Source organism: Salvelinus namaycush, chromosome 12, assembly GCF_016432855.1.
Source record: "Salvelinus namaycush isolate Seneca chromosome 12, SaNama_1.0, whole genome shotgun sequence".
In the NCBI taxonomy this organism is placed as follows: Eukaryota; Metazoa; Chordata; class Actinopteri; order Salmoniformes; family Salmonidae; genus Salvelinus; species Salvelinus namaycush.
The window spans coordinates 14,805,606-14,833,533 of NC_052318.1; the positions used below are offsets into that span (position 1 = coordinate 14,805,606).

The 27,928-nt window shown below is 44.2% G+C and overlaps 1 protein-coding gene across 1 annotated transcript in view; it reads left to right on the top strand.

Moving 5' to 3' along the window:
* The first annotated feature begins 891 nt into the window (after nucleotides 1-891).
* Nucleotides 892-27,928, top strand: part of LOC120056944 (protein Jade-1-like) — a 230,211-nt gene continuing 203,174 nt past the window's right edge. The window contains exon 1 of the mRNA XM_039005244.1: nucleotides 892-1,822. The gene's annotated coding sequence lies outside the window, so the exon portion shown is untranslated. The remainder of the gene's footprint in view (nucleotides 1,823-27,928) is intronic.

Below are 27,928 nucleotides of genomic sequence, written 5' to 3' on the forward strand. Positions count from 1 at the left end.
ATCATTATGATCTAAAAGGTCAAACTGATCCTAGATCAGTAATCATACTCTGAGACACTTTGAGGATATGGGCCCTGATATAGCAATGTGGATTTCTGCACCTGCCAGCATAGTGTGTGCTGATGACGAAAATGTCAAACTGGAAACTGTGTCCCAATACTCCTCTGAATGCACTCCTCTTCGCCTTGTCTCCTGAATAGGGTTTCATGATGAACTACATACGGTATGAAGTTATTTTTCATTAGTGGTCATGAGGGAAAGGGGAGTGGGGGGCAATGGGGAATGAACATTGGATGATAGTCTGAGGATGAGATGCGTAAAGAAAGAACTGTACCATTTGTATTTTATTTTTTTGTTCTAGAAATGCGTGCCAAACATGTCAGAAACACAACAAGCATTGATGTAAAAATCCTGCGATGCATCATTGGCTGTTGCAGGTGCCCCCGGAGCTGCAAGTAGGAGGCGCGCTCGCCACATGAAAGCGCGTGCGATTACTACTTGATACAATAACCTACACCGTAGATCTACAAAATACAGCTCACTCCTTATTTACATGTCATTGTAGTAAATGAGGTGGATTGATAGGTCTATCACTTGTCAATGTGTGAACCTACATCGTGGATTGGAGTGGATTGAATATTGAGTAAAACGTTTGCAAGTAGATCTAACTTTATTTCCAAGTATATGTTTGTTCAATGTCTTATTATTATGAAAATAAGACAAATATTAACATTAACAATATTATTTAGGAAATATATGTTTTTTTTCAACGTTGTCTCTGTAAATGTTCGATTATTGTGCTGCTATCATGAACCCGCCCAAACAAACCGCCCACTTAACGGTAGCTTTCACTTTCAAAAGAGTGACAGGTGAAGAATACAATCCCTTTTTCCTATTTCAGGTTGTAGTCTATGCATGATGTTTGGCGAAAGTAAGCCATTTTAAAGATATTAGAATCGTCTCTCAGGGACAGCAAATTTAAATACGTCATTCATATGGCGCCAAGAGTTTAAAGTATGATCTTATTTTGTTGTAAGGTTGCGCACCCGCCAGTGCAATCGCACAAGAGAGAAGAACGCGAGCGGGCAAGGACTGAGCAGGCTATATGTTTTTAGGTGGAACGTTGCCAAACTAGCCAGCTTGCTATCTTTCATGACTCATTATTTGAAAATTAGGCATACCTTTTTTTTCTACTGGATTTGAGGAAAACATACTCCCATGACATGGACAGGACCTGGGGGATACCACATTGGATTTGGACTATTTTCGAAATGCGACATGGCTTTCAAAATTATATTTGTTAGCTTACCTTGCTGTACCATAGCTAGCGTACAGTAGAACGGACTTGCTGGATGCGGCTATCTTGCAAGCACGTTAACTAGCTAGCTAGAGAATTTGGATTTAAGGATGATATACTCCTAAAGTCAGCTAAATGTAGCTAACTGCATTTAGCTGATACCTGCGAATTCGGACATCGCAGGTTTGTTGACTATTATGTTATACTGTCGGATAGACTATCATGGAGTAAATTTATCAATTGGTACTTTTTATTTTGACTTTTGGGAGAGCATCTGACGTACTGTCAACACCATACAGCCTCGCAGGCATAGTCCTGTCACCGACGTGAATAGTCAGGGGGCTAACTAACTAGCTCGCTAGCTAGGGGTAAGTTGGCTACACTGGAATTTGACCACCGTGAAATTCACTGTCGCTAGCTACATGTGGTTAGCTTCAAATTATATCGTAATTTCTCATCATCGCCCATCGTCCAGAGTCGAGGACGTTTCGCAGCCCGACCCTGACTGCAATCAAGATAAAAAAGGTGGGTTAGATTTTGGTTTCTTGCTTCCCCCAAGAAGTACAGTACGATGCAGTAGCATGTAGCACAGGGTGAGAAGCACGCACTTCCAGAGCGGGTAGGGAAATGTGTAGTGTGCATGGGTCTAATGGTTGTGATAACTAGCTAAATAGCGAGCACGGGTAGAACATCATGCAACTGCAACTTTTTTATTGAATAAAATATGAAAATGTCAGGTCCCAGTTCACTAGCAATGTTTGCAACGCCAACTACGCAGCGAGTATTATTTATAGACGGGCGGTCATGTTCACTGCTGTTATTAAATAATTTTGGTAGCGGGATTTTCCCGAGGTGCTGTTAAATTACATTCGCCGGTGAAATACATTATTTAATTATTTGTTTAATTCTAATAAATAATTGGCAACTTATGCAAGTGTGTGCATGTTTGCGGGAGGAGGGACCGCGGCACGCCAACGTATGGCGCTGAAAATACACTTAGCTAATGTGATCAAAAATTATCTGCCTGTTGAAAATATTACAATAGAGGAGGATAATTTTGGTAATAACGATTGCGTTATAAAACTGCATTTGACAAAAGTTATTGTTGCCATCCAGTGTCGCTCAATTGTGGATTTGAAATTAGGGGCGCACGTGCATGTGAATTACGCTCCCAAAAAGGGGAGGTATTTTGGAAGGCTAAGCACGCATATATCTAAGAATTAGAACAAGCTCAGTACTCTTATCTCCGTCTCTGCCTCTCGCTGCGTGCTGTGCGGATCTACTGTAGGGGGGAGTGGCTCTTGTTTACCTTCAGAAACTCTGCGCCCATAGAACAGGGGGTGGGACTAGATTTGGTGCTGCGCATGGTTAGTAGAGGGACAGAGCAGCATCTTGATGTTCCCATTTTAAGAAATGAGAACTTGATGTTCATAGTCAGATATATATTTTGGATAGAGAATTTCCAGGGTTCAAATTACACATTGACTCTTGAGGGTGCCTCACATTGATAGCTTTGACAGTTGTGGGGGGCTCCCATTGATATTTAAGTTCTTATACATTACATTCAAATGTGTTCTTGAGGTAATTCCTTATAGCTTCTCTATAAGTGGTCCTCTTTAATAACTAACTAACCAGTAAAATATTGTTGCTTACAATCCATTACCTGCTCCCATGATTAGAATAGTATAACAATCCATCCTGTTTCTCTTATTGCACAGATGTAATTGAACTGGTTATTTCCTTGAATCAATTAAGTCTGAATCATCTGGGGACTTGTTAAATGTTCCCAGTTGTGACAGCTCCCTTCCTACCCACCCTCCAGCTGGGTATGAAACAGGAGATGAGTCATGGTGTGGGGGCACGTCTCTCTCTCTCTCTCTCTCTCTCTCTCTCTCTCTCTCTCTCTCTCTCTCTCTCTCTCTCTCTCTCTCTCAAATCTCTCTCTCTCTCAAATCTCTCCCTCTCTCACAAATCTCTCCCCCTCTCAAATCTCTCTCTCTCTCTCTCAAATCTCTATTTTTCCCTGGAGGCCAGCTATTCTTACCTAGAAAAGAACAGTAGTTTGTTTACAAGCAAAACTGGAATTTTGTGATTTTTAGGGACAAGGCCATCAGGCCTTCAAAAGGTGCCCAATCTGCCAGGGCACCAAGGCCCATCTGCTAGGGCACCAAGGCCATTAACAAAATAGCTAATTAAATTGATTTTAAAACCTGAAAAACACTAGCTATTCTGTTAAGTGTATGTAAATGTTGATCCATAATTAGTCTACATGTCAAAGTGTAGGTGATAGCCTATGTGTATTGGCTATAGTTTGTCATGTCCAGACAGGAGGGAGGTGCCAGAAAATGTAGCCAGACTTTTAATTATATATACGTATATATATATATATATATATATATATATTACCGTTCAAAAGTTTGGGGTCACTTAGAAATGTCCTTGTTTTCCATGAAAACATACATGAAATGAGTTGCAAAATGAATAGGAAATATAGTCAAGATGTTGACAAGGTTATAAATAATGATTTTCTATTGAAATAATAATTGTGCACTTCAAACTTTGCTTTTGTCAAAGAATCCTCCATTTGCAGCAATTATAGCCTTGCAGACCATTGGTGCATTCTAGTTGTCAATTTGTTGAGGTAATCTGAAGAGATTTCATCCCATGCTTCCTGAAGCACCTCCCACAAGTTGGATTGGCTTGATGGGCACTTCTTACGTACCATACGGTCAAGCTGCTCCCACAACAGCTCAATAGGGTTGCGATCCGGTGACTGCGCTGGCCACTCCATTAGACAGAATACCATCTGACTGCTTCTTCCCTAAATAGTTCTTGCATGGTTTGGAGCTGTGCTTTGGGCCCTTGTCCTGTTGTAGGAGGAAATTGGCTCCAATTAAGCGCCGTCCATAGGGTATGGCATGGCGTTCCAACATGGAGTGATAGACTTCCTTCTTCAAGATCCCTTTTACCCTGTACAAATCTCCCACTTTACCACCACCAAAGCACCCCCAGACCATCACATTGCCTCCACCATGCTTGACAGATGGCGTCAAGCACTCCTCCAGCATCTTTTTATTTTTTCTGCGTCTCACGAATGTTCTTCTTTGTGATCCGAACACCTCAAACTTTGATTCTTCTGTCCATAATATTTTTTTCCAATCTTCCTTTGTCCATTGTCTGTGTTCTTTTGCCCATTTTAATCATTTATTTTTATTGGCCAGTCTGAGATATGCCTTTTTCTTTGCAACTCTGCCTAGAAGGCCAGCATCCCGGAGTCGCCCTGTCACTGTTGACGTTGAGACTGGTGTTTTGCGGGTACTATTTAATGAAGCTGCCAGTTGAGGACTTGCGAGGCGTCTGTTTCTCAAACTAGACACTAATCTACTTGTGCTCTTGCTCAGTTGTGCACCGAGGCGTCCTACTCCTCTTTCTGTTCTGGTTAGAGCCAGTTTGCGCTGTTCTGTGAAGGGAGTAGTACACAGCGTTGCACAAGATCTTCAGTTTCTTGGCAATTTCTTGCATGGAATAGCCTTCATTTCTCAGAACAAGAATAGACTGATGAGTTTCAGAAGAAAGTGCACCTGTAATGATCATGCTGTTTAATCAGCTTCTTGATATGCCACACCTGTCAGGTTGAAGGATTATTTTGGCAATAGAGAAATGCGCACTAACAGGGATATAAACAATTTTGTGCCAAATATTAGAGAAACAAGCTTTTTGTTCTCATGGAACATTTCTGGGATTTTTTTGTTTCAGGTCATGAAACATGGGACCAACAATTTACATGTTGAGTTTCTATTTTTGTTCAGTGTATTATATTCAGCCCAAAGGCACAATGGCCACTTTGGACGTAAGGCATGGCTTTTTTATAGGGGGCATTATGGACACACAAGGGGGCTGCAGGGAGAGATGGGTGTCAAGGGAGGGAGATGCCATCCAAGCAGGGGGGAAGGAATAGGAATGGCTGGTGGCTTGTTGGCTTGATCTTATGACATCACCCATACATTTATTTTTTCAAATACTGCAAAACTGTTTGGTGCAATGTGCTTTGTGGCTTGGCCTGAAAAATAAATTATGACCTTTTGTATTGAAGACTAGAGCCCGACCAATATGGAATATTTGGATCTGATTTTAGAGTGGAAATATTCTCAGATAACCCAAAACTGCCAATATTTTGATTATTATAGCAATAAAGCTGATTTCTTAAATTTGAGGAAATAACATTAATGTAAGCACCACCAGAACGACAAGATTTTTAATACAAAAACTGTGTTACTCTAGTGTTACTGAGTCCAGCCCAAAAAATGCCTGTGAAGACTGAGCTGTTATCGAGCTGGAAAACAACGACATTGGACACATTTTCAATGTATTGGTATTTAGCTATGTTTTCATCGATTTTTAAGGCTGTAGCCACTGAATCCTGGTATTTGTCAGTTGAAAGGAAAAACGTCAATCACAAAATTTGCATCTGGCACAGCGCTGCCTCTCGTCCCAAGCATTGCCTGGATGAACGTTCCTTGCTATCCGGGATCCTTAGGACGTCCATACCCTCATTTAAATGTCAAGCAAAATGGCTCAATTGAGTAAAGGGTTTTCTCCTGCTTCTACACAAAACAGTGAAAACTCGGACTCTTTCGCCGACCATAAGGCCATTAAATGCATTTTATGTGACATGTTCACACTCATCCCAGTGAAGGACGTTTCTGAAAATTTCACCTGTGTCAAATGCCACGGAAAAAATGCTGCAAGAAGAAGATCATTACTTTACTTGAGGAAATTAAAGCTCTGGATGAGCGTCTGATTTTGAATAAGGACGCCTCGCGTTTAACTGCATTTGTTAATGCCTCTTTTCGAAGAGACCACTGTAATGGAACTTTTATGGATCTTGAGCATTTCCCCACCTTACGGCCTTCTGAAATTAGCCAAAAGTCAGATGCTATCAGCTCTACCTGTGGAGGGCGTGAATGGAGTGTGATTGGATCCAGGAGGAGGAGACGACGGGCACCATAGCGTTCTTTTTTTTTTTCTTGCAGCGTTGTGACATTAAACTCTCATTGTTTTGAGCCACTGTCTCCGCTGTCTTCCTCAGGGTGTACGGACACCGGGTACGCAGATGCTGTAGCTTTTACACTGACGCTGTCTTCCTCAGGGTGTACGGACACCGGGTACGCAGATGCTGCAGCTTCCACACTGACGCTATCTTCCTCAGGGTGTACGGACACCGGGTACACAGATGCTGTAGCTACTACACTGACGACCACCTACACTATGGGCTCTTGTGTTTAGGGTGCCTGACTTACTTAATGATCAAGTTTATAACAACCTGGTTAGGGTAAATATGGACACCCCTGCTGTTTTTAAGTCTTGCAAAGGGCTGGGTTTGTTACATTTTAAATGTGCGAAGTATGATGTCAAAGATGGACTTTATCTGGATGCACGACACGAACACTGACAATCTTGTTTTATCAGAGACTTGGTTAAATATTTTGATCATGGATAACGACATTGACATGGCTAATTACAGCATTTTTAGATGTGATCGGCAGAGAAGGGGTGGCGATGTACACTACAGTTCAAAAGTTTGGGGTCACTTAGAAATGTCCTTGTTTTTGAAAGAAAAGCTTTTTTTGTCCATTAAAATCAAATTGATCAGAAATACAGTGTAGACATTTGTTAGTATTGTAAATGACTATTGTAGCTGGAAACGGCAGATAAAAAAAATGGAATATCAACATTGGCGCTATTTTAATAACCAAGAATGTGCTTTTCTTTCAAAATGAAGGACATTTCTAGGTGACCCCAAACTTTTGAATGGTAGTGTATGTGAGAATGCTGTTCATTGACTACAGCTCAGCGTTCAACATCATAGTGCCCATGAAACTAATCACTAAGCTAAGGACCCTGGGACTAAACACCTTCCTCTGCAACTGGATCCTGGACTTCCTGACGGGCCGCCCCCCCCAGGTGGTAAGGGTAGGCAACAACATGTCTGCCACGCTGATCCTCAACACTGTGGCCCCTCAGGGGTGTGTACTTAGTCCCCTCCTGTACTCCCTGTTCACCCACGACTGCGTGGCCAAACAGGACTCCAACGCCATCATTTAAGTTTGCTGATTGCACAACAGTGGTAGGCCTTATCACCGACAATGATGAGACAGCGTATAGGGAGGAGGTCATAGAACTGGCAATGTGGTGCCAGGACAACAACCTCTCCCTCAATGTGAGCAAGACAAAGGAGCTGATCGTGGACTACAGGAAAAGGTGGGCCTAACAGGCCTCCATTAACATCAACGGGGCTGTAGTGGAGCGGGTCGAGAGTTTCAAGTTCCTTGGTGTCCACATCACCAACGATCTATCATGTTCTAAACACACCAAAACTGTTGTGAAGAGGGCACGACAAGACCTTAAATTTCTTTGGGGTACCCCCCCCTTCTTCTCAATTTCCGCCTAAAGACATACCCTAATCTAACTGCCTGTAGCTCAGGCCCAGAAGCAAGGATTTGCATATTCCTGGTATCATTTGAAAGGAAACACTCTGAATTTTGTGGAAATGTGAATTGAATGTAGGAGAATATAACACAATAGATCTGCTAGAAGAAAATACAAGGAAATAAACATACGTTTTCTGTTTTTTATTGTTGCTGCATCATCTGTCAAATGGTCAAGAACAGCCAAACATACAGATAGGATACTGTGGATGATTTGAATGAAGAACATAAGATGGCAACAATAGCTGAGCAAAGTTTTAGACAGATCACCCAGGTGTCCCACACAAATGTACCCAAATGTACCCAAGTGGCCAAATTGGTACAGTGATACATTTTGAAGGAAAGAACTATATACAAAATACATAAATGCTATTCTAACACCCCCCCCCCCCCAAAAAAAAAATATATTTATTAAAAAAATAAATAATAATGAACAAACAAATAACAAGGGTAACTATTTACACATTTTCTATTTACAATATTGTGAAGACCCTCAGTCCTCTACACAATATTGTGCTGCTGGTGCCATGGCCCATAGCAGTCTCTTTCTGCTGTAAAGCAGAGGCTTACTGAACAGGTGGTGCAGGTGATAGGGCATTTCCTGTGACAAAGGGCACAACGACATCTCCCTACTGTGCCCCTTTTGCCCTGAGGCACATTCATGCCTGCAGAGATGAATCTGGGCAGGTGAACACCACTGGTTGGAGCAGAAGGTGCTGCAGTGGACTTGCTAAAGCTAGCAAGCTCCTGGATGAGCAGCTCCCTGGAGGCTAGCTGTAAGATGGAGGGCTGTCTCTATCAATTTCCTCTATAATTTGGGTTAAATCTGTATACCTAGACTTTTTGTTTTAGCTTTTCCTGATTTATTCGCCATAATTTAAATATATAAACTTGTTGAAAATGCTATTGAATATGTACTGCTATGCGTAACACTCGTGGCTCCGTCAAGTAGGATTTGCAATGGCGAATGAACCTCTTTTACGCCAGAGTTTACGACAAAGGCTGGTCTTCAAATGTATAACCATTACATATTGCCTTTTACCTCAGCTCATTGGCTATCTTCCAAGCTAGATTTCAAGATCTACCATTGGTGCGCAATGAGGTCATTGATTGGTGTCTTCAAATCGGTTTGTTTCGGTCAATACGTCCCGGGAAAAGAGCCATCATGTATGGTTGTGTTAGTAACAACCAGAGGATTGCAATGAAACCAACCATGACTGGATAAAGTTTTTTTAGTGTGTGTAATTACCACGAACGCTTCGTCCAAAGTTGAATGAGACGGAAATCACGACGCAACCGGTTTACAAATGTTTCGTGTTAGGCTATAAAAATTGATTTTATCAAACAAAACGAACATTTACTGTGTAGTTAGGACACTTGGCATTGCCACCAGAGGAAGATCTACAATGGTAAGCAATTTATTTTATTGTTATTTCTGATTTTCGTGACGCTAATGCTTGGTTGGAAAATGCTAGTAATACTTGTGTGTGGGGCGCCGTCCTCAGAAAATCGCATGTTTGCTTTTGCAGTAAACCTTTTGGAAATCTGACACAGCAGCTGGATTAATAAGACGTTCATCTTTTAAATGATGTAAGATACATGTATTTACAAGAATGTTTAATAAAATGAATGGTGTATTTAAAATGTTAGCTCTCTGCAGTTTCACCAGATGTTGGACTGGTGGGACGTTAGCGTCTCACCTACCCTAGAGAAGTTAACACTCAGGAGACTGAAAAGATTTGGCATGGGTCCCCAAATCCTCAAAAAGTTCCACAGCTGCACCATTGAGAGCATCCTGACCGGTTGCATCACTGCCTGGTATGGCAACTGCTCGGCATCTGACTGTAAGGTGCTACAGAGGGTAGTGCGCACGGCTCAGTACCTCACTGGGGCCAAGCTTCCTGCAATCTAGGACCTATATAATAGACGGTGTCAGAGGAAAGCCCATAAAATTGTCAGAGACTCCAGTCACCCAAGTCATAGACTGCTTTCTCTGCTTCCGCACGGCAAGCGGTACCGGAGTGCCAAGTCTAGGACCAAAGGCTCCTCAACAGCTTCTGCCTCCAGGCCATAAGACTGCTGAACAATTAATCAGCTGGCCACCGTACTATTACATTGACCCCATCCCCTCCAATTATTTTGTACACTGCTGCTACTCGCTGTTTATTATCTATGCATAGTCACTTCACCCCTACCTATATGTACAAATGACATCTAACCTGTACCCCTGCACATTGACTCGGTACCGGTACCCCTTGTATATAGCCTCATTATTGTGCTACTATTTATTATTTTTTACTTTAGTTTATTTGGTAAATATTTTCTTAACTCTTCTTGAACTGCACTGTTGGTTAAGGGCTTGTAAGTAAGCATTTCACAGTGTTTTATTCGGCACATGTGACAGTTTGATTTGATTTGACGAGTTTGTCAAGAAATTAAGAATTATGTTGGGTTTCTTCGATAAGAATAGGGCTTGCCTTTTATTAAATAGTAGAAAATTGATAATTCAGTCTACATTCATTCCTGTTATAGATTATGGTGATATTATATAAGTGAATGCAGCTACCAGTGTTTTTAAGCCCTTGGACACAATTTATCATAGTGCACTTTGTTTAATAACATCTGACAGTTTTGACACTCACCACTGCATCCTTTATCATAAAGTTGATTGGAGCTCGCTAAAAACACGTAGGTCACTTCCTTATTCTGTTTTTGTTTATAAAGCCTTACTCAATAAACTACCAATTTACTTAACATCATTGTTGAAATACAGAAACTCGTATTACAACACGAGATCACAGGGTTGGTTAATGCTGGAGACTCCACATGTATCCACAGAGTTGGGTAAATCTGCCTTTTCCCACCAGGTCCCTGTCATGTGGAATGATCTCCAAGTAACGTTTCATTTGGATGTGTTGTCTCTGGGTCAGTTTAGGAGAAAGGCTAGGGATTTTTATATTGATAAATGTGTTTGTTTTGTTTGAATGTATATATAATATTTGCTATTTAATTTTGTTTTAAATTGTGTAAAAAAATGTTTTTGCATTGTTCCCAGGGCACATTTGCAAATGAGACCTAGGTCTCAATGTGCTTTCCCTCGTTAAACAAAATATAAATAAAAAAGTTGACATTTTTAAGTGGTTCGGATTTAGCGTAGTGGTGTCCCAAGGATCCCACATAGCACTAACCCTCAGTGAACAGCGTCAAGTACTCTCACATAGCTAGTTAGCTGGCTAGCACTCATCATGGAAATGGGGGTGGCGAAACGTGAATTTGGACCAGACCAGTCCCTGACAAGTGACAATTAACCCATATATCAAAACGTAGTTTCGAAGCGCTACATTGTAACTGCTGTTTTTTTTGTGCGTCTGAAAACATTTGAATGACATAGCTTGAGGAATACCCTTTGCAAAGAGCAAACATAACACCATATTTCGTGGACTTCACTAAAGGGCTGGAACTTTAACATTACCACAAAGTTGAACGTTCTTAACACGGCACTTGTTTTACAGATTTGGGCATAGCATCCATTGTTTGTCACGACACTCATCCTACCAATACACTTCACACAACAGTATATGGCCAGTGTGCTTTTATGGCACTTTATTGAGCTGGCAAGCTTCTATCGGCTCCGCACTCACCATAGCAGTAACAGTTAGTTCACTCTCTTTTCTGACTGGGGTGGTTGCGTTGGTGGATAGTATCCAGACCACTGGTCCAATCTTGCTGTAGTGCCAAGGCAAGATAGGCTTATAGCCATGTAGAGATCGCTCTCTTCAGGACAAATAATGAAATGCTAATGATTGGCTTTTCTTCTAAGTGTTTTCTCCACATTTTATATCGGTCCTTTTCTGTAGATACAAATACATCTGTAAAAGGTAAATATTGGCCAACTTCTAATATTGGTCGACCGATAAATCGGTCGGGCTCTATTGAAGACCACGCTAATTTGCTTTGACTCTAGTGTTCCATTTATACATGTGCATTTGCGGGGAACAACAAAAAAGAAACCAAGGCAAGCATCACACAGTTCTTCTGCCTAAATTCCCTTTTCCCTCCTTGTCTCACTCACTCACGTTCTGACCGCTCCTTCTACACATGCGTGCTGAGTTTGCACACAACGAACATTCGCGTGTATCCTACTGCATTGCTGCGCTTATGTTTGTTCTATAATGCAATTAGTAGGAAAACACTGTTGTCAAAAGCACACCGCACATGCAAGTGGTTCAATCTGACAGAGAAGAAAACATCTGTTAGAAATGTAGAAAGGGGTGATCTAAAGATGCAACAACTAGCATTGGTTATTAATATGACTAGGATTGTGCCTTTGGCTACTGGACAATGAAAGAAAGTTGATTTTGGAAACCAATAGAACATGAGAGAAATAGGTTACTGATTTCAATGACATAAGGAAGTCTTTACAAAATAATTGCCTCCACGTTTACATGGTAAGACATGCCTCATATTAAGTAAAACATATATATATTTTTAAAGTTTGTTTTCAAAATGCATACTGCCTCCAGATCATTGCAAAGTGGTGTATGACTCGCTGATGCCTGCCTACGTTGCCTATGCACTTGAATGGCGAATGGGAAGCGCACTTCAATTGCCAGTTAAGACATAAAAATCGTAGCTCTGTTTAATCGTGGCCATCAAAACAGTTTTTAACACACAATTGCATTTAGAATTGTTGCGCAATGATTGGGCTTATGTTTCAATTCAGCAGCAACAAACAAGCTGTTTTGAGGAGCTGTAGCAGCAGCTCCCGCATTGTCAGACAGTTTTTCTGCTCAAACTAGGCTCTGTATCTGTATAATTCCACTCAATTATGCAAATTTTTGGTCAAATACATTTCGCATCGACTGGTATTTTTGTCCAAAAGCTATCTATTACCGGCTAACGAAAACCTTGGCGTGCATGTTTGTTTTGTCTGCTTGTCCATGTGTGACTGTGTACTTGCACGTTTGTGTGTGCATACATCATGTTTATCAGGGCTCTACACCTCACTTTTCAACTTAGGTGCACACATGTTCCTTCTAAAAAAGGTAAGGTGCACACAAAGAAATGTAGGAACACAATGCAAAATATTTGAGGTAATGAAGCTGGAATCGTTAATTTTTCGAGGCACACTGATGTATTAATAAATAAAAATTCCAGCAGCTAACCGATCGCTGCAGCTGTACACAGCCCATCTGTAAATAGCTCACTCAATCTACCTACCTCATCCCCATATTGTTTTTATTTACTTTTCTGCTCTTTTGCACACCAGTATCACTACTTGGACATCATCATCTGCTCATTTATCACTCCAGTGTTAATTTGCTAAACTGTAATTACTCCACTACTATGGCCTATTTATTGCCTTACCTCCTCATGCCATTTGCACACACTGTATATACTTTATTTTTTTCTATTGTATTATTGACTGTACGTTTGTTTATGTGTAACTGTGTTGTTGTTTGTGTTGCACTGCTTTGCTTTATCGTGGCCAGGTCGCAGTTGTAAATGAGAACTTGTTCTCAACTAGCCTACCTAGTTAAATTAAAGTGAAAAAAATAAAAATAATCCAGGTTGCAATATTTAGGTGCATATGCAAAATAAATGGTTGCGCAGTAGAGCCCTGATTATGTAAGTATGTTTGTGCAGGGCCTAAAATGTGCTTTTTGGTCCACCAGCCACTGTGGCAGGTAGATGAGAAATCTACCAGCCACTCAGATCTTTTACCAGTAAAAATATTTATTTTGCCATAATTACATAAAAAAACATACTGCATGACCATGCTTTGTAATGTTTCTAAAACAACAAATGTATTAGTAAGAAGTAATGTGGTATTTTGTTCATTTTAATTTCATTTTTTGTGACCTGAGTCTCTGTTTGTGCGCATGTGCATTCATGTGTATATGTGTGTATTCTCTGCTGCGGATGACCCTGCTGTGGCCTGGAATGGATGCATATAACACAGCTTGTCAAGGTCTCAGTGGGATTCTGCTGTTCAGAGGGCTGCGGGTGGACGACGTCTCTGAAACACCAGGAGATGAATGTCTTTCACCCGGCCTGGTGACTTGTTATTGAAATAGAATTGTGAAGCAGGGTATCATACAGGAGGAATGGAATGGTAAAACATATTGCACTATACATTAAACTAGGGATTCAAACTATGTACAAGACATTGGGATAGAATGCTAGTCCCCTTCCTGTTCTAGAAGGTAATCGGGGGGTGATGGTGATAGATACAGTTGGTGGTTGTCAGGCTCACTGTAACGGCGTTCCTCCTCCTCTTCATCCGAAAAGGAGGAGTAGTGATTTGACCAAACTGCAGCGTTGTAGTTCGACATAATATTTATTAAACAAAACAGAAAACACGACGAACACGAAACACTTGAGAATTTACAAAATAACAAACGCAGTCAACAGACCTGAACAAACGAACTTACATGACACGAAGAACGCACGAACAGGAAAATAGACTACACAAAAACCGAACGAACAAACATACCGAAACAGTCCCGTGTGGCGCAACATACACAGACACGGAAGACAACCACCCACAACAAACAGTGTGAAAACACCTACCTTAATATGACTCTCAATCAGAGGAAATGAAAACCACCTGCCTCTAATTGAGAGCCATATCAGGTCACCCTTAAACCAACATAGAAACAGAAAACATAGACTGCCCACCCAAACTCACGTCCTGACCAACTAACACATACAAAAACTAACAGAAAACAGGTCAGGAACGTGACATAACCCCCCCCTTAAGGTGCGAACTCCGGGCGTACCAGCACAAAGTTTAGGGGAGGGTCTGGGTGGGCATCTGACCACGGTGGTGGCTCAGGCTCTGGGCGAGGTCCCCACCCCACCATAGTCAATCCCAGCTTACGTTTCCCCCTTAGAATGACCACCCTCATCTTACACCCACTTAATTTAAATGTTAACCTTAAGATAAGGGGCAGCACCAGGACAAGGGGCAGCACCGGGATAGAGAGATAGCTCAAGACCGAGAGGTAGGTCAGGATAGAGAGGTAGCTCAGGATAGAGGGGCAACTCCGGACTGAAGGGCAGCTCCGGACAGAGAGACAGCTCTGGACTGAGGGACAGTTCTGGATCAATGGCAGCTCTGGGCTGAGGGGCAGCTCATGACTGGCTGACGGCTCTGGACGCTCATGGCTCGCTGACGGCTCTGGCAGATCCTGTCTGGTTGGCGGCTCTGGCAGATCCTGTCTGATTGGCGGCTCTGGCAGATCCTGTCTGGTTGGCGGCTCTGGCAGATCCTGTCTGGTTGGCGGCTCTGGCAGATCCTGTCTGGTTGGCGGCTCTGGCAGATCCTGTCTGGTTGGCGGCTCTGGCAGATCCTGACTGACGAATGGCTCTAGCGGCTCCTGACTGACTAACGGCTCTGACGGCTCGGGACAGACGGGCGGCTCTAATGGCTCGGGACAGACGGGCGGCTCTAATGGCTCGGGACAGACGGATGGCTCAGACGGCGCTGGGGAGACGGATGGCTCAGACGGCGCTGGGGAGACGGATGGCTCAGACGGCGCTGGGGAGACGGATGGCTCAGACGGCGCTGGGGAGACGGATGGCTCAGACGGCGCTGGGGAGACGGATGGCTCAGATGGCGCTGCGGAGACGGATGGCTCAGATGGCGCTGCGGAGACGGATGGCTCTGGCTGATCCTGTCTGGCGGAAGGCTTTGGCTGCTCCTGTCTGGCGGAAGGCTCTAGCGGCTCCTGTCTGGCGGAAGGCTCTAGCGGCTCCTGTCTGGCGGAAGGCTCTGTAGGCTCATGGCAGACGGGCGGCTTTGCAGGCTCATGGCAGACGGGCGGCTTTGAAGGCTCAATACAGACGGGCAGTTCATGCGGCGCTTGGCAGACGGACAGTTCAGGCGCCGTTGGGCAGACGGCAGACTCTGGCCGGCTGAGACGCACTGTAGGCCTGGTGCGTGGTGCCGGAACTGGAGGCACCGGACTGGAGACACGCACTTCAAGCCTAGTGCGGGGAGCAGGGACAGGGCACACTGACCTCTCGAAGCGCACTATAGGCCTGGTGCGTGGTACCGGCACTGGTGGTACCGGGCTAAGGGCACGCACCTCAGGGCGAGTGCGGGGAGAAGGAACAGTGCGTACAGGGCTCTGGAGACGCACAGGTGGCTTAGTGCGTGGTGCCGGAACTGGAGGCACTGGGCTGGAGACACGCACCATAGGGAGAGTGCGTGGAGGAGGAACAGGGCTCTGGAAACGCACTGGAAGCCTGGTGCGTGGAGTAGGCACTGGTGGTACTGGGCTGGGGCGGGGAGGTGGCAAAAAACTAACAGAAAACTAACAGAAAACAGGTCAGGAACGTGACACTCACTTTCTCCCCCTGCCCTTTTCACCTTGCATCAAAGCCAGGTAGATTACCCAGACTCTAGTTTCCTGGCCCATGAAAAGGCTTGAAAAACAGTACATTTCATGCTTGCCAGCAGTGCTTGATTACACCAGTCAGTGGCCTTTGTAAAGCAAGTCGTCTTTCAAAAGCACCAAGCTTTGTGCTTGTTTCTGTATTTACTGCTGTCAGCTAATAAACACGAAGCTGACCCTTACAAGGATAAACATCCCGAAAAGTAGTGTTCATTCACCAACGGTAACAAACAGTCAAGGACACATTTTAAGACTGAAAGGAATTATAAACGATAATCGCTCTACCAGGTTTGAACTCTTTAATCACCTCATGGTAGGTTAGCACAACAAGCGTCCAACCAGGAAACTTAAATGGATGGACATGCTGACCGATGCTCGCTGGGTTCCTGGTGTGAGTGGCAGTAGCCAGGAGGAGGAAGGGGGAGATAAACAGGGAGGTAGCCAGGTTAGTGTGAGGAGAGGGGATGGAAAGAGGTGGAAGAGAGGGGGAGATAAACAGGTAGGTGGGTGTAGTGAGGGAACGGGAGGGAGAGGAGAAAGGGGAGGTAGCCAGGTCCGTGTGAGTGCAGGGGAGGAGATGGAGTGAGGTGAAGCAGAGGGGGGATAAACGGGGAGGTTGCAGGTCCGTGTGAGTGGAGGGGATGGAGAGAGGTGGAGAAGAGGGGGGGTGGGGGTAAACGGGGAGGTAGCCGGGTCTGTGTGAGTGCAGGGGAGGGAGAGAGGTGGAGCAGGGGGGGGTAAACGGGGAGGTAGCCAGGTCCATGTGAGTGCAGAAGAGGGGGGGTGGGGGTAAACGGGGAGGTAGCCGGGTCTGTGTGAGTGCAGGGGAGGGAGAGAGGTGGAGCAGGGGGGGTAAACGGGGAGGTAGCCAGGTCCATGTGAGTGCAGGAGAGGGGATGGAGAGAGGTGGAGCAGAGCGTGGGGGTAAACGGGGAGGTAGCCAGGTCCGTGTGAGTGCAGGAGAGGGGATGGAGAGAGGTGGAGCAGAGCGTGGGGGTAAACGGGGAGGTAGCCAGGTCCATGTGAGTGCAGGAGAGGGGATGGAGAGAGGTGGAGCAGAGCGTGGGGGTAAACGGGGAGGTAGCCAGGTCCGTGTGAGTGCAGGAGAGGGGATGGAGAGAGGTGGAGCAGAGCGTGGGGGTAAACGGGGAGGTAGCCAGGTCCGTGTGAGTGCAGGAGAGGGGATGGAGAGAGGTGGAGCAGAGCGTGGGGATAAACGGGGAGGTAGCCAGGTCCGTGTGAGTGCAGGAGAGGGGATGGAGAGAGGTGGAGCAGAGCGTGGGGATAAACGGGGAGGTAGCCAGGTCCGTGTGAGTGCAGGAGAGGGGATGGAGAGAGGTGGAGCAGAGCGTGGGGGTAAACGGGGAGGTAGCCAGGTCCGTGTGAGTGCAGGAGAGGGGATGGAGAGAGGTGGAGCAGAGCGTGGGGGTAAACGGGGAGGTAGCTAGGTCCGTGTGAGTGCAGGAGAGGGGATGGAGAGAGGTGGAGCAGAGCGTGGGGGTAAACGGGGAGGTAGCCAGGTCCGTGTGAGTGCAGGAGAGGGGATGGAGAGAGGTGGAGCAGAGCGTGGGGGTAAACGGGGAGGTAGCCAGGTCCGTGTGAGTGCAGGAGAGGGGATGGAGAGAGGTGGAGCAGAGCGTGGGGGTAAACGGGGAGGTAGCTAGGTCCGTGTGAGTGCAGGAGAGGGGATGGAGAGAGGTGGAGCAGAGCGTGGGGGTAAACGGGGAGGTAGCTAGGTCCGTGTGAGTGCAGGAGAGGGGATGGAGAGAGGTGGAGCAGAGCGTGGGGGTAAACGGGGAGGTAGCCAGGTCCGTGTGAGTGCAGGAGAGGGGATGGAGAGAGGTGGAGCAGAGCGTGGGGGTAAACGGGGAGGTAGCCAGGTCCGTGTGAGTGGAGGGAGAGGTGGAGATGAACAGGTAGGTAGGAGGAGGGAGATCAACAGGGAGGTTGCCAGGTCAATGTGAGGGAGGGAGAGGAGATAAGCAGGGTCAGTGTCAGTGAAGGGCACAATGCAGTCCTCCATCCCTCACTGGGGCTAATGAACTCCTGATGACAGGAGAGGTGAGAGCAGGGGGATTAATCACCTCTTCTCCTCTCTCACGCTTCCTCTTCGCTGTTTTTGGCAGGCAGATGCTCAGGTCCCTTGACGCACCCTCTGATTGTTTGTCAGCAGTTTCAGGGGAGAGAGACTAGGAAAGGATGTGGTCCCGGCCTTCACCTTCTCTTTTTTCCCCTCTTCCACCTTCCACCTGTCTTTTCTCATAATGCAGCAGCGTCAAGTCAATAAATATTGTGTTAATTCATTTGGGGCTGGACTAAATGTAACCTTTATTTAATGAGGCAAGTCAGTTTAGAGCAAATTCTTATTTACATTGACGGCCTACCCCGGGCAATCACGGCCGGATGTGATACAGCCTGTATTCGAACCAGGGACTGTAGTGACGCCTCTTGCACTGAGATGCAATGCCTGCTGCACCACTCGGGAGCCCATGATGTTGATGATAAAGAAAATCCATTATATTTTTGTTGCTTGTTTGTCCGGTCCCCTGGGGTGTGTCGGGTTGCTCATGAGGTTACTGTTGCGTCCCAAATGGCACCCTATTCCCTATATAGTGCATTACTTTTAACCAGAACCCATAGGGAATAGGGGCATGCACAGAGACTGACGAAGCAGCAACTATACCACACAATGTAGTGCTGGCAGGTGGTAACCTCACAGCGTGACCTCACCACAGACCAAACACAGCCTAGGGACCAGGCAGCGAACAAATGAGCAACAAATATATAATGGTTTGGATGATGCACTGAGGTTGTAGCTAGTGATGCAAATTTCGGACAATTTTTCTGGTGACTAACTGACCCTCTTTAACCGGTCAACAAACGGCAAAAAAACAAACAGTAAAATGACATGACCAACAGAAAATACTATCAGAGAACTGTATATAATGATAAGATGCTTATGTTTTCGACCTAACAATGGGAGTCGTCCCAACAATGGGAGTCGTCCCAACAATGGGAGTCGTCCCAACAATGGGAGTCGTCCCAACACAATGGGAGTCGTCCCAACAATGGGAGTCGTCTCAACAATGGGAGTCGTCCCAACAATGGGAGTCGTCCCAACAATGGGAGCCGTCCCAACAATGGGAGCCGTCTCAACAATGGGAGCCGTCTCAACAATGGGAGCCGTCCCAACAATGGGAGCCGTCCCAACAATGGGAGCCGTCTCAACAATGGGAGTCGTCCCAACAATGGGAGTCGTCTCAACAATGGGAGTCGTCTCAACAATGGGAGTCGTCTCAACAATGGGAGTCGTCCCAACAATGGGAGTCGTCTCAACAATGAGAGCCGTCTCAAGGCGGTAAGGCAGGCGACAAGTTTAGGCCCATAGAAACGCATTGGGCTCATTTTGGACAGATTTGGCGAGAGTGAAACCTCTCGATTTTTCTCTTCCTCTATGATACTTTGAATACATTTTTTGGTTACTACATGTTTCCATAGGTGTTGTTTCATAGTTTTGATGTTTTCACTATTATTCTACAATGTAGAAATGGTAAAAATAAAGAAAAACCCTGGCATGAGTAGGTGTGTCCAAACTTTTGACCGGTACACTATATATATATATATATAAAGAACACCTTCCTATTGAGTTGCACCCCCTGGTTTTGCCTTCAGAACAGCCTCAATTGGCCAGGGCATGGACTCTACAAGGTGTCAAAAGTGTTTCGCAGGGATGCTGGCCCATGTTGACTCCAATGCTTCCCACATTTGTGTCAAGTTGGCTGGATTTCCTTTGGGTAGTGGACCATTCTTGATTCACACGGGAAACAGTTGAGCATGAAAAACCCAGCGGAGTTGCAGTTCTTGACACAAACAGATGTGCCTGGTACCTAATACCGTACCCCGCTCAAAGGCACTTCAATCTTTTGTCCTGCCCATTCACGCTCTGAATGGCACACATACACAGTCCATGTCTCAAGGCTTAAAAATCCTTCCTTAACCTGTTTCCTCCTCTTCATCTACACTGATTTGAAGTGGATTTAACACGTGACATCAATAAGGGCTTTCACCTGAATAGTCTGTCGTGGAAAGAGCAGGTGTTCTTAATGTTTTGTACACTCAGTTTATATACGGTGAGCTCCAAAAGTATTGGGATAGTGACAAGTGCAAAAGTTAGACGCACAAATATATCATATCTGGCCCTGTGCCCTCTCTGAATCGTGGCATTGAACACTTTAGCAGGATTCTTTCTCTTCACAACTAGCTATGTGATTATTGCAGCTCAATGGGTGTAACTTGCTGACGATTTCGATACCTTTTGGAAACAAAACACGTTTTATAAGGAGGATGGGATCCACCCAAATCATTTGGGTTCCTGGATCCATTCACAGCATTAAGGCTGCGTTGAGACAATGACTTATCAATGAGAAATAAAAGAATACAGCTCATTCAGTGCGGTCTTAGTGTCAGCATCAGTCTGTGGTGGCATGTAGACGGCTACGAAAAATACAGATAAACTCTCTAGGTAGATGGTGTGGTCAACAGCTTATCATGAGATAGTCTACCTCAGGCGAGTAAAACCTCGAGATTTCCTTAGATATTGTGCACCAGCTGTTATTTACAAAAATACATAGTCCGCTGCCCCTTGTCTTACCAGAGTATGCTGTTCTGTCCTGCTGATACAGCGTATAACCAGCCAGCTCTATATTGATAATGTTGTCGTTCAGCCACGACACCGTGAAGCATAAGATATTACAGTTTTGAATGTCCCGTTTGTATTTTAATCTTCCGCGTAGGTCATTGATTTTATTTTCCAAAGATTGCACGTTTGCTAGCAGAATGGAAGGAAGTGGGGGTTTATTCGATCACCTACGAATTCTCAGAAGGCAGCCCGCCTTCTGGACCCTTTTTTCCGCCTTCTCAACGTAAATGACAGGGATCTGGCCCTGTTCCCGGGGAAGCAGTATATCATTCATGACGGGCTCGTTGGCCTCGTTCAAGGAAAAAAAGGATTCTGCCAGTCCGTGGTGAGTAATCGCAGTCCTGATGTCCATAAGTTATTTTCAGTCATAAGAGACAGTAGCAGCAACATTATGTGCAAAATAAGTAAAAAAAAATAAAAGTTACAAACAACGCAAAAAAACAAACTAAAAACACAATTGGTTAGAAATACGTAAAACGTCAGCCTTGTTCTCCGGCACCATCTTGTCAAAAATAAATTAAAATCCCTACCATTGTGTCGCTGAGTCATCATAATGCTTTAGCAAATGTACATTATACCAGGGGTATTGGTAGACACAATGTAAGTAACCTAATTTATATCCCTCTGAAGGCCTCTGCTGATCCTACAGCTATTGTATGCAGTAATCATGTGTCTATGAACCAGTTTTACGATGTTAGGCGGTTTCCACTGAGGCGTTGTGCCCTATTAGGAAGTCCACTAACATAAATAACATGAGAATATCTACTTATACTAAGCTTCCCAGTAAAGCAATGAAAACAAGCAAGCATCCCAGAAAAGTGCTCAAAATAACCCATGTTTACTTATGTAGCTTAAGAAACAAGGTTCATGAAATTAATAACTTGCTAGTAACAGATGACATTCAAATTGTGACTATCTCTGAAACTCACTGAGACAATACCTTTGATACAGTGGTAGCAATACAAGGTTATAACATTTACAGAAAATACAGAAATGCCAGTGGTGGAGGTGTTGTTTTATATTCAGAACCACATTCCTTTAAAGATTAGAGGACTTCATGTTAAATACTGTTGAAGTAATATGGCTACAGGTTCATCTGCCTCACCTAAAGCCCATTCTTGTGGGAGGCTGCTATAGAACACCAAGTGCTAACAATCAGTATCTGGATAACCTGTGAAATGCTTGATAATGTATGTGATATCAACCAAGGTATATTTTCTGGGTGATTTAAATATTGACTGGCTTTCAAGCTGCCCACTCAAGAAAAAGCTTCAAACTAGTGCCTGCAACAAGGTTCAGGTTATCAGTCAACCTACCAGGGTAGTTACAAACCGCACAGGAATGAAATAATCAACATGTATTGCTCACATCTTTACTAATGCTGGAGAAATGTGCTTGAAAGCAGTATCCAGATCCATCGGATGTAGTGATCACAATATAGTAGCCATATCTAGGAAAACCAAAGTTCCAAAAGCTGGGCCTAATGTAGTTTATAAGAGGTCATACAATAAGTTTTGTTGTGATTCCTATGTTGTTGATGTAAAGAATATCTGTTGGTCCTTCAGAAAGTTGCAGGCATTATGAATCTGAATAAAAAGAAGAAACCACACTATGAAACAAAGAACGATAGTAAAAAGCTTTGGAGCACCTTCAATGACAATTTGGGAAAAAAGGCAAACTCAGCTCCATCATTCATTGAATCAGATGTATCATTCATTACAAAACCGACTGATATTGCTTTACTTTAATAATTTTTTTGTTGGCAAGATTAGCAAACTTCGGCATGACATGCCAGCAACAAACACTTTTGTTGCACCTGGACCACTGTTCAGTCGTGTTGGTCAGGTGCCACAAAGAGGGACTTAGGAAAATTGCAATTGGCTCAGAACAGGGCAGCACGGCTGGCCCTTGAATATACACAGGGAGCTAACATTAATAATATGCATGTCAATCACTCCTGGCTCAAAGTGGAGGAGAGATTGACTTATTCACTACTTGTATTTGTGCGAGGTATTAACATGTTGAAGCACAGAGCTGTCTGTTTAAACTACTGGTACAGAGCTCGGACACTCATGCATACCCCACAAGACATGCCACCAGAGGTCTCTTCACAGTACTACATAGAGCCATGACTACATGGAACTCTGTTCCACATCAGGTAACTGATGCAAGCAGTAGAATCAGATTTAAAGAACAGATAAAAATACACCTGGAACAGCGGGGACTGTGAAGCAACACAAACATTGGCACAGACACATGCATACACACACGGTAACATATGCACTATATACATACGTACACATGGATTATGTGTTGTAGATATGTGGTAGTGGAGCAGTGTTGTGAGTTCTGTTATGAATGTATAGTAATGTTTTAAAAATTGTATAACTGCATTAGTTTTGCTGGACCCCAGGAAGAGTAGCTGCTGCCTTGGCAGGAACTAATGAGGATCCATAATAAACCCCAGGAAGAGTAGCTGCTGCCTTGGCAGGAACTAATGAGGATCCATAATAAATCCCAGGAAGAGTAGCTGCTGCCTTGGCAGGAACTAATGAGGATCCATAATAAACCCCAGGAAGAGTAGCTGCTGCCTTGGCAGGAACTAATGAGGATCCATAATAAACCCCAGGAAGAGTAGCTGCTGCCTTGGCAGGAACTATTGGGGATCCATAATAAATACAAATACCTCTCACCATTACAATAACGGGAGGTTATCATTTTTGGAGGGGGTATGATATTTGTGCGTCTCACCTTCTCACTCATCATTATTCACGAATGATTCAGGACTATCCGTAATCATGGTAGCATCGACTTTAATGTAGAAGTGTGTGTGTGTGTGTGTGTGTGTGTGTGTGTGTCCTAGCTGGGGTAAAGACTCCATGACACAGCAGTGCCTGTGATCATGTAATTCTTCGAGTCCTGGCTGCCTCTCATTCAGAGGCTCACAGAGCAGAGAATCACAACACCTGCCGGGCTACAGGGTGGCATACGCCACTACTACTAACTCACTGATGCTTCTCTCCTCTCACATGCTGTTTCTCTCTTTCCTGACTCACTGTACTCCATTCTCTCTGTGGATGGATGGGGAATCAGACATGCATATCTACAGAGCAGATATCCTCAGTCTCACCCTTCCCCTGTGCTATTGGCTAACTACCTCTCTGTCTGTGTCGCCCTCTCTGGCTCTCTCTCTGCCTGCCTCTTTTCCTCTCTTTCTATTTCTGCCTGCTTTACTCAGTCTTGTCTCTCTCGCTCTCGCTCTCTCGCTTTCTCTCTCTCTCTCTTTTCACTCTGCTTTCCTGCTTATCCATCTCCAAAAATAACCGGCTTGCTGTTCTGTTGCGTTCCGGGGAGGCAGAGCGGAGCATAGTGCCCAATAAATCTGTTTTTTATATTTTTTGCCTGATTCCGTTTTTTCCCCAAATTCAGTTTTCTCCGTTTTTAGTTTTTTCAGGTGTTTGCTTTTAATCACATTTTTGTTAATAGAAAAACAAATGTTTTCTTCTAATTCCACAATGCTTAAACCACATCAGGAGACCACTTTTGAGGTCTGGGATTTTTAAAATGTGTATTTTGGGGTGTAGTTACCGCTTTATTCCAGTTCTCACCTAGCAAGAGGCTGTTGTTTAACGGTGTTTTTGTAGCGCACGTGATGGTAGAGTTTGCAAACAAATACCCACTGAATTAATGAAAATAATCATGATATCACAGGTCTCTACGCTTACATACCTTAAGGGAAGTCTGAGACGGGAGCCGTATGATCGGTGAAGATTCTCCCATTGCGAATGTACGGTCCCTTACTAGACGTCCGACTTCGTCTCAGAAAATCGCGGACGGCGTCGGGCCGAGGGCGGGGGGGAGCTCTTTCGGGAAGTCATCGAAGAAATCGTCTCGGACGTTCGGTCACCGTTTTATAAAAATAACAAATTTTTGACTTGGACTCCGCATTCTCGAAAATTCCCACAAGGGGGCAAATAAATCATATTGCAGGCGCACGAACACGGGGCAAACGAGCGCGGCCTTTTCTCCTAAACGGAAAATATTTCGAAGACGAAACTCGGCGAGCGTAGGTTTGGAGTAAAGGGAAGTTGGCCCCGAACAAGATGGCGTCGAGGCCTCTGCGCTTTTTGAGTTATGGCCATTTTTCTGGGATTAAAGGTCAAAAACGCAAAGTAGGGTGCAATTTGACCGCTTCACGTCAAAGTACATAAGCATACGGTGTCAGGAAAAAAATAACCAGCCGTTTATCTATCGTAATTTAAGAGAAATCGTACATTGTCCATTTGGTGATGTTCACGAAGAGGAACATTTTTTTCAAAAAATTCACAGATCCAGTTGCAGTTTGTTCACACGAACATTTTTAAAGTGGGTCTCGAAGCTCTGCGAGAATTCTGTGATTTTATGAAGTAACACACACTCATTTAACCCTCTGTTAATAAGTCAGTTCTTAACATAAAGACTTAAAACTCAATATTAAATAAGAGCCTACCCCAAGGAGGGTATGTGTTCACGTTCAGCTTCCTATGTCAACTGGAAGTACCTTAAAATGGTGCATAGGGTCAGGTTTGAAGGGTAATAAAGGTCAGATCTTTTCAAAACTTCACTTGTGTGATTAGACAACCCTCATGAACTGTAATCAGTCATTTTTCCCAACAGATGTCAAAGAAAAGCTCTCTCACACAAACACACACACACACAAAAAGGAAGGATGGAGTGAAAAAGTACGGTGCTTAAAGACACACAAAGCCTGCAATGGCATGACTATTATCTCCAGGCCGTGCCGAGTTCAACGAGATGCCCCGCTTGACCGTAGCTCACTCGGTCTGAGCGCAGCGACAGTGACAAGAAGACAGAGCAAAATGACCCTTTGACCTCAATGTCAATTTTATTTGCTTTTGGGAGACAGAGAGAGAACCGTTAAGGTTAGAAGCACAATTTCACCTCAGGAACAATCCTAAGGTCCTCCCGATCTGTGCAAGCCTAACCTTGACCTTGTGGCATTAACCCTTAACAGTTAAAAGAAGGTGTTTACATCAAACAGTTTACAATGAAATGTCTCCCCATTGGAATACATTGACTGCACCTCTAAATTCAACCTAAAGCCTATGTGGGTTATGAATGTCTTATGAACCTGTCTTTGATGTCAGTCCATCAGGCCACCATGAGGTCTACCTGTGTCGATTCTAAGCTTCCTGGAGCAACCGGAAGTGGTTAAATCACCCTAAAAGTGTTTGCCATAGCCAACCTGCAGTTTGAGAGAAATAGTGCATTCAGCCCTATGTAAATCAGTCAATTTTTAACATACAGACTTAAAACTCAGGATTCTGTAACAGCCTACTCCAGTGATGATATGTGTTTATTTATAGCTTCCTGTGACAACCGGAAGTGCCATAACTGGTGTCAAATGGGCTGTTTCGAAGGGTTAAAAATGTCAAATCTTTCCAAAACTTCATATATGTGAATAGACAACCCTCATGAACTGTAAATCAGTCCTTCATCCCATCAGATTTCAACAAAAAAAAAATACACACCGACACAGAAATGATGGAGGGACACACTGAGGGGCTAAGAGGCAGACAGTGCCTGCAGTAGTTACTTTTGTTCCAACTTTTAAAGAACCGTCAGACCTAGAGTTCTGAAAATTTACAAACCTGTTCTAGACCTCAGGTCGATTGTGCACGGTGAATTATATGACTCTAGAAGGTTCTCGGATCGATAAAAAGCCTCGTGTATTTGCCATGTTTTCAATTCATTTTGACCTCAACGAAACGGACGACCTTTAGAAAAGTCCCAGAGTCTCAAGACTAGGTGCGTTGAAACCGGCTCGGCCCATAGAGACAGACCCCAACGAGCCTGTTTGATTGCTCATTCAAGGACCCCGTAGCAAGGCAATGAAAAAAGTGGAATTTCAGCACCAATTAGGGTTTTGCTCGGGCACCGAATGACCTATCGAGCTGAAACTTGGGATTCGAGGTCGCTTCACATAGGGCTAAACATAATGTGTGAACTGGACCCGCAGCTAGAACATAACTACGTATTATTTGTTTTATTATGGTTTAAATAGAAGGCGCTGTGAATTTTGGGCCTGCTCTGAAATATGTTATAGTTGGCATCTAAAGGAGTTGGAAAAAGTGAGTTTGGAGTCAGATGGTATCCGTTTGGTGTCTGAAAATATCTATTTGACTGATGGACACTGACTTGCTCGTTGACTTTTGTACATTTGCAATATGTTTCAACGGGGAGGTACCATGAGGAAAAAGCGACATGATGAAATTTCACGAAACGAGCGATGGAGAGGAACCACTATCACTGCCCGGCCATCCTGAGGTCATCAGACCGTTGACTTTTGCATTTCTAAAGTATTTAAGAGAATGTACGTTACATTTGCAATATGATTCAACATCACATCATATTGCAAATGCACGTTACATTTGCAATATGATGTGATGTTGAATCATATTGCAAATGTAACGTGCATTCTTTAAATACTTTAGAAATACAAAAGTCAACGTCCTGATGACCTCAGGATGGCCGGGCAGTGATAGTGGTTCCTCTCCAACGCTCGTTGCGTGAAATTTCATCATGTCGATTTTGGTGATGGTACCCCCGCGTTGAAACATATTGCAAATGTACAAAAGTCGACTAGCAAGTCAACTAGCAAGTGTCAACAAAAGTCAACTAGCAAGTGTCCATCAGTCAATTGGATATTTTCAGACACCAAACTGATACCATCTGACTCCAAACTCACTTTTTCCAACTCCTTTAGAAGCCAACTATCACATATTTCAGAGCAGGCCCAAAATTCACAGCGCCTTCCATGAATGCACCAAAATAGCATTCTGAAATCACCACTAAAATGACATCGCCATATTCTCCAGGCCGTGCCGAGTTCAACGGGATGCCCCGCTTGACCGTAGCTCGCTCGGTCTGAGCGCAGCGACCGTTACAAGAGAACGGACACAAATGACCTTTTGACCTCAATGTCAATTTCATTTGCTTTTGGGAGACAGAGAGAGAACCGTTAAGGTTAGGAGCACAATTT